The 17,149-nt window shown below is 36.1% G+C and overlaps 1 protein-coding gene across 1 annotated transcript in view; it reads right to left on the reverse strand.

Moving 5' to 3' along the window:
• Positions 1–17,149, reverse strand: part of Agtpbp1 (ATP/GTP binding carboxypeptidase 1) — a 172,887-nt gene that overhangs the window by 72,069 nt on the left and 83,669 nt on the right.

A 17,149-nucleotide genomic window follows, 5' to 3' on the forward strand; every position in this document is an offset into this window, starting at 1 on the left:
TATCTATCCATATTAAAATACATTAACAAAAGTAAGGTCATATTCACTTTGTATGCTGCCTCAGAAACCTAATATTTGAAAATTTCAAAGAGACAAAACAGGAAATGTTTTCATTTCACAAACAAAAGAAAAAAACATTTAACCACAACAAAATTTTTAACACATTTTACTTTTGCTACTATAAAAATAATGCCTATTTATCCATAGAAATACAGGAAATTTTAGAAAAGCTTAAAGACATTAAAGACATCCAAAGTCCTATTAGGGGAAACACAACTAAATTGTTGTTAGTTCAACAAATGTTATGAAATATCTGTTTGGTACAATATTTACGGAATATCTCTTTTGTGCCAAGCATTGTTTCAGGCATTTAAGACATTAGTTTAAAACAGTATAAAAATAAACTCTTCTCTTAACAGTTTTTATTCTTACAGGAATGAAAAGGAAAGGACTGTCATTATGACAAGGAATAAACGTGATATATTTTCTAGAACATCAGAAGGGTAAAAAGTGCTACAACAAGAAGTAGGGGGAAGAATATGAGGAGGATTGGAAGTTACAGGGGGAAGAGAAGTAGGTGGCAATTCTAAATGTCACTGGCTAGGGAGTTTATTGAGAAGATGAGATATAAGCAAAGACTTATGGGGTTGAGGGTGTCTCACACAAGAATGCATTCCAGGCACAAACAACTGACAGAGCACAGGCCTCAGAATGGATGAATGTCTGGTGTGTTCAAAGACAGAAAAGATGGTACGGAAGGAACAAAACAGAAAGGTGAATTCCAAGAGGCCAAAGCAAGCCAGGTACCACAGGGCCACACAAGCTAATAAAATAATTTTGGTTTTTACTCTAAAAGAGACTGAAAGTACAGGAGGGATGAGTGCCATGACAGGACTTGTGTCTTAAAAATAATACCCCAGTGCAGGGTATTCTAGTCAAATCAGTAGATATTTTTGGCCAGATCATTCTTATTTTGTTTGGTTTTGTATTTCAGGGGGCAGGGGTCTGAAAATAGCAGCATCCCTGACATCTACAACTAGATGCCAGTAGTACTCTTCCCTGCTCACCATTTTTTAATCCAAGGATATCTCCCGACATAGTTAACATCCCCTGGGAGGCCAACTGGACCCCATTGATAACCATTGATCCAGCTGTGCACAGTGGCACACACCTGTAATCCCAGGGGTTCCGGAGGTTGAGGTAGGAGGATCCCAAGTTCAAAGCCAGCCTCAGCAACTTAGCAAGACCCTGAGCAACTTAGCAAGATCCTGTATCAAAATAAAAAATAAATTAAAAAGAAAAAACAAAAAAGGGCTGGGGATGTGGCTCCATGGTTAAGCACCCTTGGGTTCAATCCCAGGTACAAAGAAAAAAAAAAAGAGAGAGAGAGAGAACCACTGCTCCGGTGCTCCTCTAAGAATTGACTTAGGAAGAGAAAGCAGAAGCTGAGAGTCCAACTAAGAATCTGTTGCAGTAATCCAGGAAACCTGGCTAAGAGAAGATGAATTCTCAACATATTACAGAACCAATTACTATACTGATAGAACAGATAGAGGGTAGCAGGAACAGGGAGAGGTCACAGATGATGCAAGAACAAACAGAAAAGCATGAATCAAGAATCAATTTCTGGACATGCAAAGTATGACCTATTCAAATACAGATGGACTTGTAAAGTAGGTAGCTAAATATGAGTCTACAAACAGACAAAAAGTCTATGCAGAAAAAAATAAATGTCAGAGTCCTTAGCATACAGGTATTATTACAAGTCATTTAACTAACAATTCTCAATGAAGACAAACAGAAGAGAAAAAACACTAAGCCTTGGAGTACTCTAATCTTGGAGGCTGGATGAGTCAAAAAAAAAAAAAAAAAAAAGGAAGAGGAAGAGTCAAGTCTACAAAGAAGAAAAGCAGGAAGAAAGGGATCCTGAAAGTCACATTTTAAAAAGGATGCACTCACAAGGTCAATTAGTCATTTCTTCTTTTATACTTTCAGAAATGTATGTACAAGATTCCATCAAGGAAATATACCACAAATGACTAATCATTCTCTTACTGCTGAGCATGTAATCCTTTATAGAACAAACAATTATTTAAACAAACTGATAATTAAGGTGTATGGTTAAGCCATTTTCAAAAATATTGCTATTAAAAAGAACTCCACAAATTAAAATCATTTTGCAAAATATTTCTTATTTAAGATGATTACCTAAGCACTTGGAAGTACAGCATCAGACACTATATTCAATTATTTATTAATGCTTAATTTAAATTTCAGATATTCTCCAAAATTTATTTGTATTAACATATTCCCAGTAACTATAGTATATAATGTCAACTGCTCTCTACCTTGACATCATCAGGTACTGTAGTTTTTGTGGTTTTTTTTAACTTTTCTAAATTGATAAAAATATTATCTTACTGCTATTTTAATTTACATTTCTTTACTAGAAAAGTAATAATTTCCCATGTATCTACTAACAGCAGCAATTTTTCATAACTGGTTTGTTTCTAGAATACAGTATCTTTCTTGTTTTGCTATGTGAATTTTCACATTATATTTACACATATACCTAGCTAGCTCACTTTTGCAAATATTTTTCTGTATACACAATGTATCTTTTAATTTGGGTTAACTTCTTTAAACATATTAACATAGTCAAAACTAGGTCTTTTCCTTTGTGATTAATTCCTTGAACACCCACTGTACAAAAACTAGGATCCACACACAATTCATGTCAGCCTCTAAAAAACACTTGTAGGAAATATGGTGGTCAGTACCCACCCCACAAAAACGTTTACAACTGTTCTATGAGATTCTAAGTATAGAGTCAATGAGTGGATAAGAAAGCAAAGATAAAGGCCAGAACTTAAGGAGCACGCTAAAGACTGAAGATAGCTTTCTCTCTGAAAACATTTCTAACCCAGGTAACTGTGGGTATAGCTTTTCCCATCTCAACAAAAATGAAGAACAGAAGATAAACCCAGAACTAGAAAGGTGGAGAGTCTAAAAGAAAATCATCCTTCCACAAAGACAAAATCCAGAGATCTAATACTTCAATATATAGGTTCTAGAAATACCCCCACCCCAAAATAAACAGTAGCAAGGAAAACTCAAAGTTTAAAGCCTTAGCACTAAAATGGTGAAAAACATCACTACCCACAAATTGACACCAAAAGCCTGCCATTGCATCACACAAATTTGCAGCCTAAATTCACATTATCTGGGTGGTTCAAAAACCCTCAAGGAAGAATTTAATCTATCACGGTGCCTGTCAAAAGCAACAACAACAAAACACTTCTAGAGTTTCCACATAATTTCCAGAAACAAAATCATTAAGAAAATGAGTAGCTCATAATTAAATTATTTTCTTAACAAACTACATTTACAAATTGAAATATATATATAGAAAAAGACCTATAAGAACTTTGGACACTAAAATTACAAGACTAAGAAAGGATTATACTTACTATATTTAAAGAAATAAAATGTAAGAAACAAGAAATTAAAGACCAGAAAACTTATTTTAAAAGATAATTAGGAAATCAGTAAACTGTCAGAGAATTCTGATGAAATTACCTAAATGCAGCATAAAGAAACTAAGAGAAAAGAAAATACGAAAAAAGAAGTAAAGGCCCACAGAAAAGAATAAAAAGATCTACGTTTGTTTAGAATTACAGAAAAAGAGAAGAAAGAATATCAGAGCAAGTGGCAGTATTTAAGGAAGAGATTGAAGAGTTTAAAATTATATGAGAAAACAACTCATATAATCTAAAAACAATGAATCTCAAACAGGAATTTTTTTTTTCCCCAAACAGGATTTCAAAAAAGAAAATCTACATTTAGTCAACATTTCTGGGAAACTGAAAAGCATTAAAACCAAAATATTATGTGAAAAGCCATCAAAAATAGTTTTTTATGGAGAGGAAGCATACACTCACTACCCAGCAATTTCACTCACAGGTCTTTATCCCAAGAGAAATGAAGGTATATTTCCACAAAAATTTTTGTATGCAAATGTTAGTGTCAACTTTATTCATAACAGTCCCAAACAGTTAATTTGGTTAAATTCAACACTCATCAACCACTGAATAATGAAATTACACTACATTCACACAATGAAATACTACTGAACAATAAGGAAAGAACCACTGATATATGTAATAACATGGGTAAATCTCAAAAACATACTGAGTAAGAAAAACCTTACTACAAATAGTAAATACTATATGATTCCATTCATAAGAAGTTCTAAAATGGGCAAAAATTAACCAATGACATATAGCAGACCAATAGTTACCTGGGTAGGAAAGGAGTAGGAGATGGGAAGACTACAAAAGCACTCAAGGAGAACTTTCTGGGGTGATAAAAATAATTCTGTATCTCAGCTGGGGTGGATAGTCACAAAGGTGTAATATAAACTTCAACACTCACTGATCTTAGATATATGTAATTCACTGCATATCTCAGTAAATTTGATTTTTTTAAGCAGCCAGAGGGGGGTAAAGAGGCTAACTTTCAAGAGTATAAACTAAAGATACTTTCAAACTAAATAAAAGACAACAAGATAGAGTGAGAGTAAGAGGGACAGCGAGCAAGTCACAAAAAAGACATATTTCAGGCAAAAGGAAAATAATCTCAGACAAAGTATGAGGAACAAGAAGATATGAAAATTCTTGAAGTGTTAAAAATGGGGGTACACTAAATATTTTAAAAAGCAATATTTATTACATGGTTTTTTTAAAGCTTTTCTTTCAAAAACATGAAATGGTTTGGGAAATGATTGTTTCCTTTTATCACTGATGGATAAATCAAAAAGAAAGAGGCTGAGTAACTTCAGACTTTACAGAATATGTTAGAATATCAGGAGTAACTAAAATTTTTGCATATGTGTTAATATTCACACTTAGGCTTTAAAGGGATGCAATTTATTCTATATAAATTATACCACACCAAAAGTTGATTACAATGATAAAAAAGTAGTAAGACTTATTAGCTTTCAAACAAGTAAATGGGAAAAATTAGAAGAAGAAAAACTAATCCAAAGGAAGTCAAGAAAAAGAAAAATCAAATACACAAAATAAGATCTCAAATTAAACCACAATATCAGAATAATTATAGATGAATGATCTAATTGCTCCTTAAATGACAAACTCAGACTTGAATTTTAATAATTCAACTATATGCTACATAAAAGATACACATCAAAGGAAAATGAAAATCTGAAACTAAGAATTTAAAAGATATCAGGCAGAGATCCAACATGGTATACTAGAGGGTAGACTGGAGGGTGACTTGGGATTCAAGCAGAGGAAATATTGTTTTACTGCCAGGCAGTCTTGCTGTCCACCAATCCCCTGCAATTTACCTCCCATTCATCCACTGCAACTGTCTGCCACCTATCAGCATATTGCCTGCCTTTTGAGTGCAGATCACTTGCTGACCATCTATCATCCACCATTTCCCATTTGCTCACCTGCTGCCTGCCCATTACCCACCTGTCACCTACGCATCACCCATTACCCGCCATCGAGTCCCCCACTGTCTGCTGTTAGCCTACAGACTGACCACAGATCACCAGCAGATGGCCTACTGCCCACCATTGCCTGGAAGTCCATTGTCACAGTACCCAAAAGGTTGGTTAAGCATGGCTACTGCCATTTTGAAACACCAACCTGGGCCTGTAGGTTTGCCATCACCTTGGGGTGTGGCCACCTTCATCTGGGGACACAGGCAAGAGCCTGAAGATAAATTGGGGTACCTGCACGTCTGGTTGGATCTGAACTCTTTCTGCTGTGTGGTAGTGGCTACATCTGGCTCCCTCTTTGCAGGGTCGCTCCTTTGTGTGAGCGTATCCCTGGTGGTCTCTCTGAAAGTTGAAAGGACATTGAAATCATGTGACTACAGCAATGCAGTGCCTGGGGAAGCTAAAGTCCAGGTCCATCACATTGCGTGGGCCAGTCTAGCTCTGGTAAGCATGTGGAAGCTGGAGATTAAGGGCAATTCCTGGGGGGGGGGGGGGCGGCGGGGAGGGACGTAGCGGGGCACAGGTTGAAGAATCTGAAGACAACTGGACTCACTCCAGTTCACTGAGTCCTGAGGTGCACAGGGACAGAAGGGGTCAGCTACAATGGGTGAGAAGAATGGAAGAGGTTGTGAGGGCCTCTTGCTATGGACTCACCCACCAAACTAGTCTGGCACACACTGAACTGGAGCCAATATCAAACTTTAGACAACCAAACCTATCAGTGGAAAAAGGAAGCTGAGAAAATTTCTGAAAGCAATAGAAGCAATTATTCAATTTTCTTTTGAAATTTTCCTTGTTTTTTCTTTTTGCCCTCTCACAACTCACCATCGTTGAATCCAAATATTTTTCATGCATCAATTTATTGAGGAATGGGATGTCTGACTAGTATATACAGTTTTGTTCTGTATTCTTTCATATTTACTTTTTCTTTTTTAATCTCTATATATTTTTTCACTCACCTGTCTCCCTGGATTCTCTTTCTCACTTTTCTCATACTATTAATTCCTCCCTCACTCTTACTATAAACTTTTTTGTTTTTGGAGACCATTCCAGGGATGTATTTTTTTTTTTATTGTAAACAAATGGGATACACATTGTTTACGTTGTTTCTCTGTTCGTACATGGCATAAAGTCATACCATTTGTGTAATCATAAATTTACATAGGGTAATGTTGTCTGATTCATTGTTATTTTTTTCCTTCCCCCCACCCCTCCCACCCCTCTTTTCTCTCTATACAGTCCTTTCTTCCTCCATTCTTGCCCCCCTCCCTAAACCTAACTCTAACCCTAACCCCTCCCACCCCCCATTATGTGTCATCATCCACTTATTAGCAATATCATTGGTCCTTTGGTTTTTTTAAGATTGGCTTATCTCACTTAGCATGATATTCTCCAATTTCATCCATTTGCCTGCAAATGCCATAATTTTATCATTCTTTATGGCTGAGTAATATTCCATTGTATATATATACCACACTTTCTTTATCCATTCATCAACTGAAGGACATCTAGGTGGGTTCCACAATCTGGCTATTGTGAATTGAGCAGCTATGAACATTGATGTGGCTGTATCTCTGTAGTATGCTGATTTTAAGTACTTTGGGTATAGGCCAAGGAGTGGGATAGCTGGGTCAAATGGTGGTTCCATTCCAAGTTTTCTAAGGAATCTCCATACTGCTTTCCAGAGTGGCTGCACTAATTTGCAACCCCACCAGCAATGTATGAGTGTATCTTTTTCCCCACATCCTCACCAACACCTGTTGTTGCTTGTATTCTTGATAATCACCATTCTAATTGGGGTGAGATGGAATCTTAGGGTGGTTTTGATTTGCATTTCTCTTATTACTAGAGATGTTAAATATTTTTCCATGTTTGTTGATTGCTTGTAGGTCTTCTTCTGTGAAGTGTCTGTTCATTTCCTTAGCCCATTTGTCGATTGGGTTATTTCTATTCTTGGTGTAGAGTTTTTTGAGTTCTTTATAGATTATGCAGATTAGTGCTCTATCTGAAGTATGATTGGCAAAGATTTTCTCCCTCTCTGTAGGCTCTTTCTTCCCACTGCTGATAGTTTCCTTTGCTGAGAGAAAGCTTTTTAGTTTGAATCTATCCCAGTTATTGATTCTTGCTTTTATTTCTTGTGCTATGGGAGTCCTGTTGAGGAACTCTGGTCCTAAGCCGACAGCTGAAGATCTGGACCTACTTTTTCTTCTATAAGATGCATGGACTCTGGTCTGATTCCGAGGTCCTTAATCCATTTTGAGTTTAGTTTCATGTACGGTGAGAGATATGGGTTTAGTTTCATTCTGTTGCATATGGATTTCCAATTTTCCCAGCACCATTTGTTGAAGAGGCTACCTTTTCTCCATTGCATATTTTTGGCCCCTTTCTCTAATATGAGAAAATTGTATTTATTTGGGTTTGTGTCCGTGTCCTCTATTCTGTACCATTATCTACCTGTTTATTTTGGTACCAATACCATGCTGTTTTTGTTACTATTGCTTTGTAGTAGAGTTGAAGATCTGGTATTGCAATACCCCCAGCTTCATTTTCCCTGCGAAGGATTGCTTTAGCTATTCTGGGTTTTTTATTCTTCCAGATGAATTTCATGATTGCTTGTTCTATTTCTGAAAGGTACATCACTGGGATTTTAATTGGAATTGCACTGAATATGTATAGCACTTTTGGTAGTATGGCCATTTTGACAATATTAATTCTGCCTATCCAAGAACATGGGAGATCTTTCCATCTTCTAAGGTTTTCTTTAATTTCTTTCTTTAGTGTTCTGTAGTTCTCATTGTAGAGGTCTTTCACCTCTTTTGTGACATTGATTCCCAAGTATTTTATTTTTTTCGAGGCTATTGGGAATGGGGTAGTTTTCCTAATTATTCTTTCCAAAGATTCATCACTTATGTATAAAAATGCATTAGATTTATGTGCATTGATCTTATATCCTGCTACTTTACTGAATTCACTTATGAGATCTAAAAGTTTTCTGGTGGAATTTCCTGGTTTCTCTAAGTATACAATCATATCATCAGCAAATAGGGATAGTTTGAGTTCTTCTTTTCCTATTCGTATCCCTTTAATTTCTTTGGTCTGTCTAATTGCTCTGGCTAGAGTTTCAAGGACGATATTGAATAGAAGTGGTGAAAGAGGGCATCCCTGCCTTGTTCCAGTTTTTAGGGGAAATGCTTTCAGTTTTTCACCATTTAGAATGATATTAGCCATGGGCTTAGCATAGATGGCCTTTACAATGTTAAGGAATGTTCCCACTATCCCTATTTTTTCTAGTGTTTTGAGCATGAAGGGGTGCTGTATTTTATCAAATGCTTTTTCTGCATCTATTGAAATAATCATGTGATTCTTGACTTTAAGTCTATTGATATAGTGAATTACATTTATTGATTTCCTGATGTTGAACCAACCTTGCATCCCTGGGATGAAACCCACTTGATCATGGTGCACTATCTTTTTAATATGTTTTTGTATGCGATTTGCTAAAATTTTGTTGAGAATTTTTGCATCGATGTTCATTAAGGATATTGGTCTGAAATTTTCTTTCCTCGATGTATCTCTGTCGGGTTTAGGTATCAAGCTAATATTGGCTTCATAGAATGAGTTTGGGGGGGTTCCCTCCTCTTCTATTTTAAGGAATATTTTCAGAAGTATTGGAATGAGCTCTTCTTAAAGGTTTTGTAGAACTCGGCTGAGAAACCATCTGGTCCCAGACTTTTCTTTGTTGGTAGGCTATTGATGACTTCTTCTATTTCATTACTTGAAATTGGTCTATTTAAATTGTATATGTCCTCCTCATTCAGTTTAGGCAATCATATATCTCTAGAAACCTGTTGATGTCTTCAAAATTTTCTATTTTGTTGGAGTATAGATTTTCAAAATAGCTTCTAATTATATTTCGTATTCCGATCGTGTCTGTTGTAATATTTCCTTGTTCATTCCGAATTTTAGTGATTTGGGTTTTCTCTCGTCTTCTCTTTGTTAGTGTGGCTAAAGGTTTGTCAATTTTGTTTATTTTTTCGAAGAATCAACTATTTATTTTGTCAATTTTTTGTATTGTTTCTTTTGTTTCAATTTCGTTGATTTCAGCTCTGAGTTTAACTATTTCCTGTCTTCTACTACTTTTGGTGTTGGTCTGTTCTTCTTTTTCTAGGGCTTTGAGCTGTAGTGTTAGGTTGTTTATTTGTTGAGTTTTACTTCTTTTATTGAATGTGCTCCATGAAATAAATTTTCCTCTAAGTACTGCTTTCATAGTGTCCCAGAGATTTTGATATGTTTCTTTGTTCTTATTTACCTCTAAGAATTTTTAAATTTCCTTCCTAATATCTTCTGTTATCCATTCATCATATAATAGCATATTGTTTAATCTCCAGGTGTTGGAGTAGTTTCTGTTTTTTACTCTTTCATTTATTTCTAACTTCAATCCATTATGATCTGATAGAATACAAGGTAGTGTCTCTATCTTCTTGTATTTGCTGACATTAGCTTTGCGGCATAATATATGGTCTATTTTAGAGAAGGATCCATGTGCTGCTGAGAAGAAAGTGTATTCGCTCTTGGTTGGATGGTATATTCTATAAATGTCTGTTAAGTCTAAATTATTGATTGTGTTATTGAGATCTATGGTTTCTTTGTTCAATTTTTGTTTGGAAGATCTGTCCAGTGGTGAGAGAGGCGTGTTAAAATCACCTAGTATTATTGTGTTACGGTCTATTTGGTTTCTAAAATTGAGAAGGATTTGTTTGACATACATGGATGAGCCACTATTTGGGGCATAGATGTTTGATTGTTATATCTTGTTGATTTATGCTTCCCTTAAGCAGTATGAAATGTCCTTTTTTATCCCTTCTAACTTTGGCTTGAAGTCCACATTATCCAAATGAGGATGGATACTCCAGCTGTTTTGCTGAGTTCATGAGCATGGTATGTTTTTCCCCATCCTTTCACCTTTAGTCTATGGGTATCTCTTTCTATGAGGTGAGTCTCTTGCAGGCAACATATTGTTGGATCTTTCTTTTTAATCCAATCTGCCAGTCTATGTCTTTTGATTAATGAATTCAGGCCATTAACATTCAGGGTTATTATTGAGATATGATTTGTATTCCCGGTCATTTAGTTCATTCATTTAATTTAATTAATTAATTAATTTTTTTGACACAACTTGGTTCCTCCTTTATTTGACAATTCCTTTAGGATAATTCCTCCCTTTGCTGATTTGCTTCTTTGTTTTTTATCTCTTCCTCATGGAATATTTTGCTGAGAATGTTCTGTAATGCTGGCTTTCTTTTTGTAAATTCTTTTAGCTTTTGTTCATCATGGAAGGATTTTATTTCATCGTCAAGTTTGAAGGTAAGTTTTGCTGGGTATAAGATTCTTGGTTGGCATCCATTTTCTTTCAGGGCTTGAAAAATGTAGTTCCAGGCCCTTCTAGCTTTTAGGGTCTGGATTGAAAAATCTGCTGATATCCACATTGGTTTCCCCCTGAATGTAATTTGGTTCTTTTATCTCACAGCCTTTAAGATTCTGTCTTTATTTTGTATGTTAGGTATTTTCATTATAATGTGCCTTGGTGTGGGTCTGTTGTAATTTTGTGTATTTGGAGTCCTATAAGCCTCTTGGACTTGATTTTCCATTTCATTCTTCAGATTTGGGAAATTTTCTGATATTATTTCATTGAATAGATTGTTCATTCCTTTGTTTCTCTGTGCCTTCCTCAATCCCAATAATTCTTAAATTTGGCCTTTTCATGATATCCCATAGTTCTTAAGAGATTCTGTTCATGATTTCTTACCATCTTCTCTGTTTGTTCAACTTTGTTTCCAAGGTTAAATATTTTGTCTTCAATATCTGAGGTTCTGTCTTCCAGGTGTTCTATCCTATTGGTTATGCTTTCTATGGAGTTCTTAATTTGGTTTATTGTTTCCTTCATTTCAAGGATTTCTGTTTGTTTTTTTTTCAATATCTCTCTTTATTGAAAAGATCTTTTGCTTCCTGTATTTGCTCTTTTAACTGTTGATTGGTGTGATCATTCAATGCCTGCATTTGCTCTTTCATTTCACCATTTGCTTCCCTTATCATGTTAATTATGTACATTCTGAACTCCCTTTCTGACATTTCTTCTGCCATGCTGTCATTGGATTTTATTGATGGAACATCTAGATTTGTTTGAGGCATTTTCTTCCCTTGTTTTCTCATATTGTTCAGGTATCAGTGGACTGCTGAGATGTTGCAGATTTCCTCTATTGACTTATAATGTCCCTGAAGATTTCTAGTATATCCCCTCTTAGCCTTCAGTAGCCTGAAGACTTGGAGGAACTTGATAATGCGGTGCTCCACAAGGAGGCTGCCTCTCTAGGGATGGTGGCCTTCAGGTGAGGTATATTCCCTGCTAGTGGGCAGAGGTGCCTCCACTTGTTGACCAATGGTCAACCAAAGGGGAACTAGGCTGCGGGCTGAGGCAAGGCCTGTTTGTGCCTGTGTCTCTGGTTTTACCGTCCTTGTGGGAAAACCTCACCTGGCAGGGAAGACTCACCCGGTGGGGAGGTCTCACTGGTCAGTTCCCCTCCTGGAGGTTCCCCTTAATCCACAACTACCGCCTGGGCAGGGTAGTGTTCCTAGGCAACGTTCCCAGGGGCCCGGACCTACCTCATGGGCCTGGGATCCTTGCCCTTCGCAGTTGAGTCTCCTTAGCCTGCCCCTCCTCAGAGAAGCTGCCCGCAGTCCTGGAACCTTCGCACCACTCCTCAGCTTGTCTCTGTGCAGCTCTTCCACCGAGAAGCCGCCTAGGTCCCAGGACCGTGTTTTTGCACCTAATCGCCTGGCTATGCGGCCCCTCCTCTGAGCAGCCACCTGGAGCCTCGTACAGATGCTCCGAGCCCCAGCAACCCGCCACATGCCTCTTCCTCCAGGCAGCCACCCGGTGTTCTGTGTGGTCGCTTCAAGACCAAGCAACTCACTGCGCACCTCCTCCTCCTCAGGGCAGCCCCACCTCCATTGTTCAGGAGGTTGCTCTGAGTCCAAACAGCTCGCCGCCCAGCTCTTCCTCTGGGCAGCTGCCGGAGCCCCGTCAGGTTGCTTCGAAACCAAGCGTTGTGCTGAGCGGCCTCCTCTACAAAGCTCCCAGTTGTCTGTGTTCACTGCTCCAGCGGGGGGAGGGGTGTCTCGCCGGGCAACTCTACTTCACAAAGTTCCCTGCGTTCCGGGACTACTGCCCCATCCGGGATGCCTCCCCAACGGGAGAGACTCACCCGGCGGCTTTGAGTTGGTCCCAAGTCTCTCAATATCTCCTCTTTTGAATCCTGAGTCCTGGAGCAACATGAAATGCAGCCACCCTCTACTCCACCATCTTGAAACCCCCCCTCTTACTATAAATTTTTACTTCTATCGTCTCTCCTCCCTCATAAACATCACATCTTACACTACTTCTGTTCCCTCACTGTCCATCATTTCAAACAGTAAACCCTTTTAGCAAACTTACAGTTGATATTGTAGACAATAAACAACTCATTTCTCTTTATTGTGACAAAACTATAAACACCTTAATAGGAGCCACTTGGTTTAAGGTATACTGTTTGAATAGAGTGCTGTTAATATTAGTCTCCCTCTTAAAGGTGAAGTACTGGAAGTCTTCCAGGACACTATAAGACTACAGGGTAGAATCTGTACTGTCTCCGATCCACACCACTAAATGAGAAGAGACAAACAACAAGAAAAAACAAGAAAACAAAGCACCTCAAACAAACCAAGATGTTCCAACAATAGAATCCATAGACAACACAATAAAAGAAATGTCAAACAAGTTTAGAAAAGAGATTGATCTTCAAAATAAAGGATGGTATTGGAGAGAAAATACAGGAAGTAAAAGACCACTTCAATAAAGATGCATATTATAAAAAAGAAATCAAAGGGAAATCCACGAAATGAAGGAAGCAATAAACCAAATTTAAAATTCAGTGGAAAGTATCACCAACAGACTAGACCAATTTTAAGAAAACAAAATATATACTGTTGAAAATAAAGTCGACCACACCGAGTAGGTGATAAGAAACCATGAACAGAACTTCCAATAAATATAAGATAACATGAAAAGACCAAATTTTAGATTTGTCAGAATAGACAAAGGCATGGAGATACATACCAAAGGAATGCACAATCTTTTCAATGACATAATACCAGAAAACGTCCCAAATCTAAAGAATGAAATGGAAAATCAACTACCAAAGGATTATGGGACCACAAATGTACAAAATTACAGCAAACCCACACCAAGGCACATTATAATGAGAATAACTAACATACAGAATAAAGATAGAATTTCAAAGCTGTGAGAGAAAAAAATCATATTACAAATAGGGGAAAACAAATTTGAATCTCAGTTGATTTCTCAGTCCAGACCCTCAATGTCAGACCCTCAATATCTGGAATAACCTATTTTAAGCTCTGAAAGGCAATAGATGTCAACCAAGAATTTTATATCCAGCAAAATTAAACTTCAGATTTGAAGATAAAATAAAGAAAGCCTGCACTATAGAACATTCTCAGCAACATATTCCATGAAGAGGAAATGAAAAAAAAAAAAAAATACAATGAAAACCAGCAAAGGGAAGAACTACACTAAATGAAAAAGTCAATCAAAGGAGAAACTAAGTCAAGTTAAAAACCAAAAATAAACCAAAATGACCAGAAATACAAATCAAACCTCAATAATAACCCTGAATGTTAACAGCCTAAACTCATCAATCAAAAGACACAGACTGACAGACTGGATTTTAAAAAAAGACTCACCAATATGCTGTCTTCAAGAGACTTACCTCCTAGGAAAAGACATCCACAAACTGAAGGTGAAAAGTTGGGAAAAACATATTACTCACATGAACTCTGTAAACAAGCAGGAATCTCCATTTTCATATCAGATAAAGTGAATGTCAAATCAAAGTCAGAAGGGATAAAGAAGAACTTTTCATACTACTTAAGGAAATCATACATCAACAAGGCATAACAATTGTAAATATCTATGTCCTAAACAATGAAGCATCGATATTCATCAAACAAACCCTTCTTGATTTCAAGAATTAAATAGACCACAACACAATACTACAGGTGACTTTAACACAACTTTCTCACCACTGGATACATCTTCCAAACAAAAACTTAACAAAGAAACTACAGAATTAAATAATACAATCAATGATTTAGACACAGGGAATATATGGTATTACATCCATCATTGAGTGAATACACTTTCTCAACAACACATGGATCCTTCTCTAAAATAGACCATACGTTATACCACAAAGCAAGTCTCAGCAAATACAAAAAAATAGAAAGACTACCCTGCATTCTATCAGATCATAAGGGAATGAAACTAGAAATCAATGATAAAATAAAAAATAGAAGCTACTCCAATACCTAGAGACAAACAGCCCACTACTGAAAGATGAATGGCTAAAAGAAGAAATTGGGGAGGAGATAAAAAAAATACTTAGAGGTAAATGAGAACACCCATACATCATGTCAAAATCTCTGGGAAACTGGCAGTGCTAAGAGGAAAATTCAGTGCATTGAGCTCATACATTAAAAGAATAAAAAGTCTACAAATAAATGACCTAACATTACATCTCAAAGCCCTAGAAAAAGAAGAACAAAGCAGTTATAGAAGACAGGAAATAATTAAAATCAGAGTTGAAATCAATGAAATATACAAAAAATTGAAAAAATTGACAAAAAAGTTGATTCTTTGAAAAAAATCAATAAAATTGATAAGCCCTTAGCCACACAAATGAAGAGAAAAACTCAAATTACTAAAATTTGTGATGAAAAAGGAAATATTACAATAGACACTACTAAAATACAGAAGATAATTAGAACTATTTTGAAAATATATACTCCAATAAAATAGAAAATCATAAAGACATCAACAAATTTCTAGAGATACATGAACTCAAAAAACTTAACACCAAAAAAACAAATAACCCAATCAGTATATGAGCTAAGGAACTGAACAGACACTTCGCAGAAGAAATACAATCAATCCAAAAACATATGAAAAATTTTTCAAAAAAAAAAAAATTTTTTTTCATCATCTTTTGCAACTAGAGAAATGCAAATCAAAACTATTGTAAGATTTCACCTCACTCCAGACAGAATGGCAATTATCAAGAATACAAGCAATAAGAAGTGTTGGCAAGGATGTGGGGGAAAAGGTACACTCATACATTGCTGGTAGGACTACAGATTGGTGCAACCACTATGGAAAGCAATAGGAAGATTTCTCAGAAAACTTGGAATGGAACCAGCATTTGACCCAGCTATCCCACTCCTCAGTTTATACCCAAAGGACTTAAAATCAGCATACTACAGTGATACAGTCATATCAATGTTCATAGCTGCTCAATTCACAAAAGCTAAACTATGGCACCAACACAGATGCCCCTCAACAGATGAATGGATAAATAAAATGTGGTACATATACATAATAAAATATTACTCAGCCTTAAAGAAGAATGAAATTATGGCATTTGCAGGTAAATAGATGTAGTTTGAAAATATCATGCTAAGTGAAATAGGCCAAGCCCAAAAAACCAAAGGTCAAATGTTTTATCTGATAGGTGGATTCTGATCCCTAGTGGGTAGTGGGTAGGAAGAATGAAGGAACTTTGGATTATACAGAAGGGAGTGAAGGGAGGGGTGAGGCAGGGAGGATGTGAAGGACAGTAGAAATGGATAGATATCATTACCCTATACAGATGTATAATTACACTACTGGTGTGACTCAGCACCATGTACAGCCAGAGGAATGAGAGGCTGTGCTCCATTTGTGTACAACGTGTCAAAATGCATTCTACTGTCATATATAACCAATTAGAACAAATTTTTTAAAATTTTTAAAAAAAGGTCTGAGGCAAATAACTAAAGTTAATTAAATAAAATCTTCTTCTCTTAAAAGTCTAACAAATAAAGTAACTTCATAAGAAATTCATTCCAAAGGAAAGAAAACTCATTTACATTCATATACAATAAGCCTCAAAATATATACAACAAAACAGACAACTCTGCAAAGAAAAATACATTCACAATCACTATGAGAAACTTCTAACAGACTTTTCATAGTAACTGACAGAATAAGGACAAAAATCCATAAGGATAGAAAGGAACTTACCAACATAATTAATAATCCTGTCCTAATAACTAAATATACAAGTGTGCTTAACAACTGTAAAACAATTCTTTCTAACCATCTAAAAATAGTAACAAACATGAACAAATCAAAAGCCTTTGAAACGCAAAGGTTTTAGAAGATTTGAGTATTCTGTGTTCTGTTACTCTACTATAATATGCTAGTAATCAAGAAAAATGATAAATTATGACAAAATTGGATTCTACTGCCATGTATAATTTAAAAGAACAAATAAAAAATAAAATTTTAAAACAGTTAACTTCAAAATTACCAGTGAATCAAAGAAGAAAAAAATAATGAAAATCAGGTTTCAAAACAAAGAAAATGAGGGCTGGGGATATAGCTCAGTGGGAGAGTGCTTACAAATGAATGTTTATGAGATGCTGTCAGAACAATAATTAGAAATTTATAACAAATATATGTGTATATAT

This window comes from Sciurus carolinensis, chromosome 14, assembly GCF_902686445.1.
Source record: "Sciurus carolinensis chromosome 14, mSciCar1.2, whole genome shotgun sequence".
NCBI classification, from domain to species: Eukaryota; Metazoa; Chordata; class Mammalia; order Rodentia; family Sciuridae; genus Sciurus; species Sciurus carolinensis.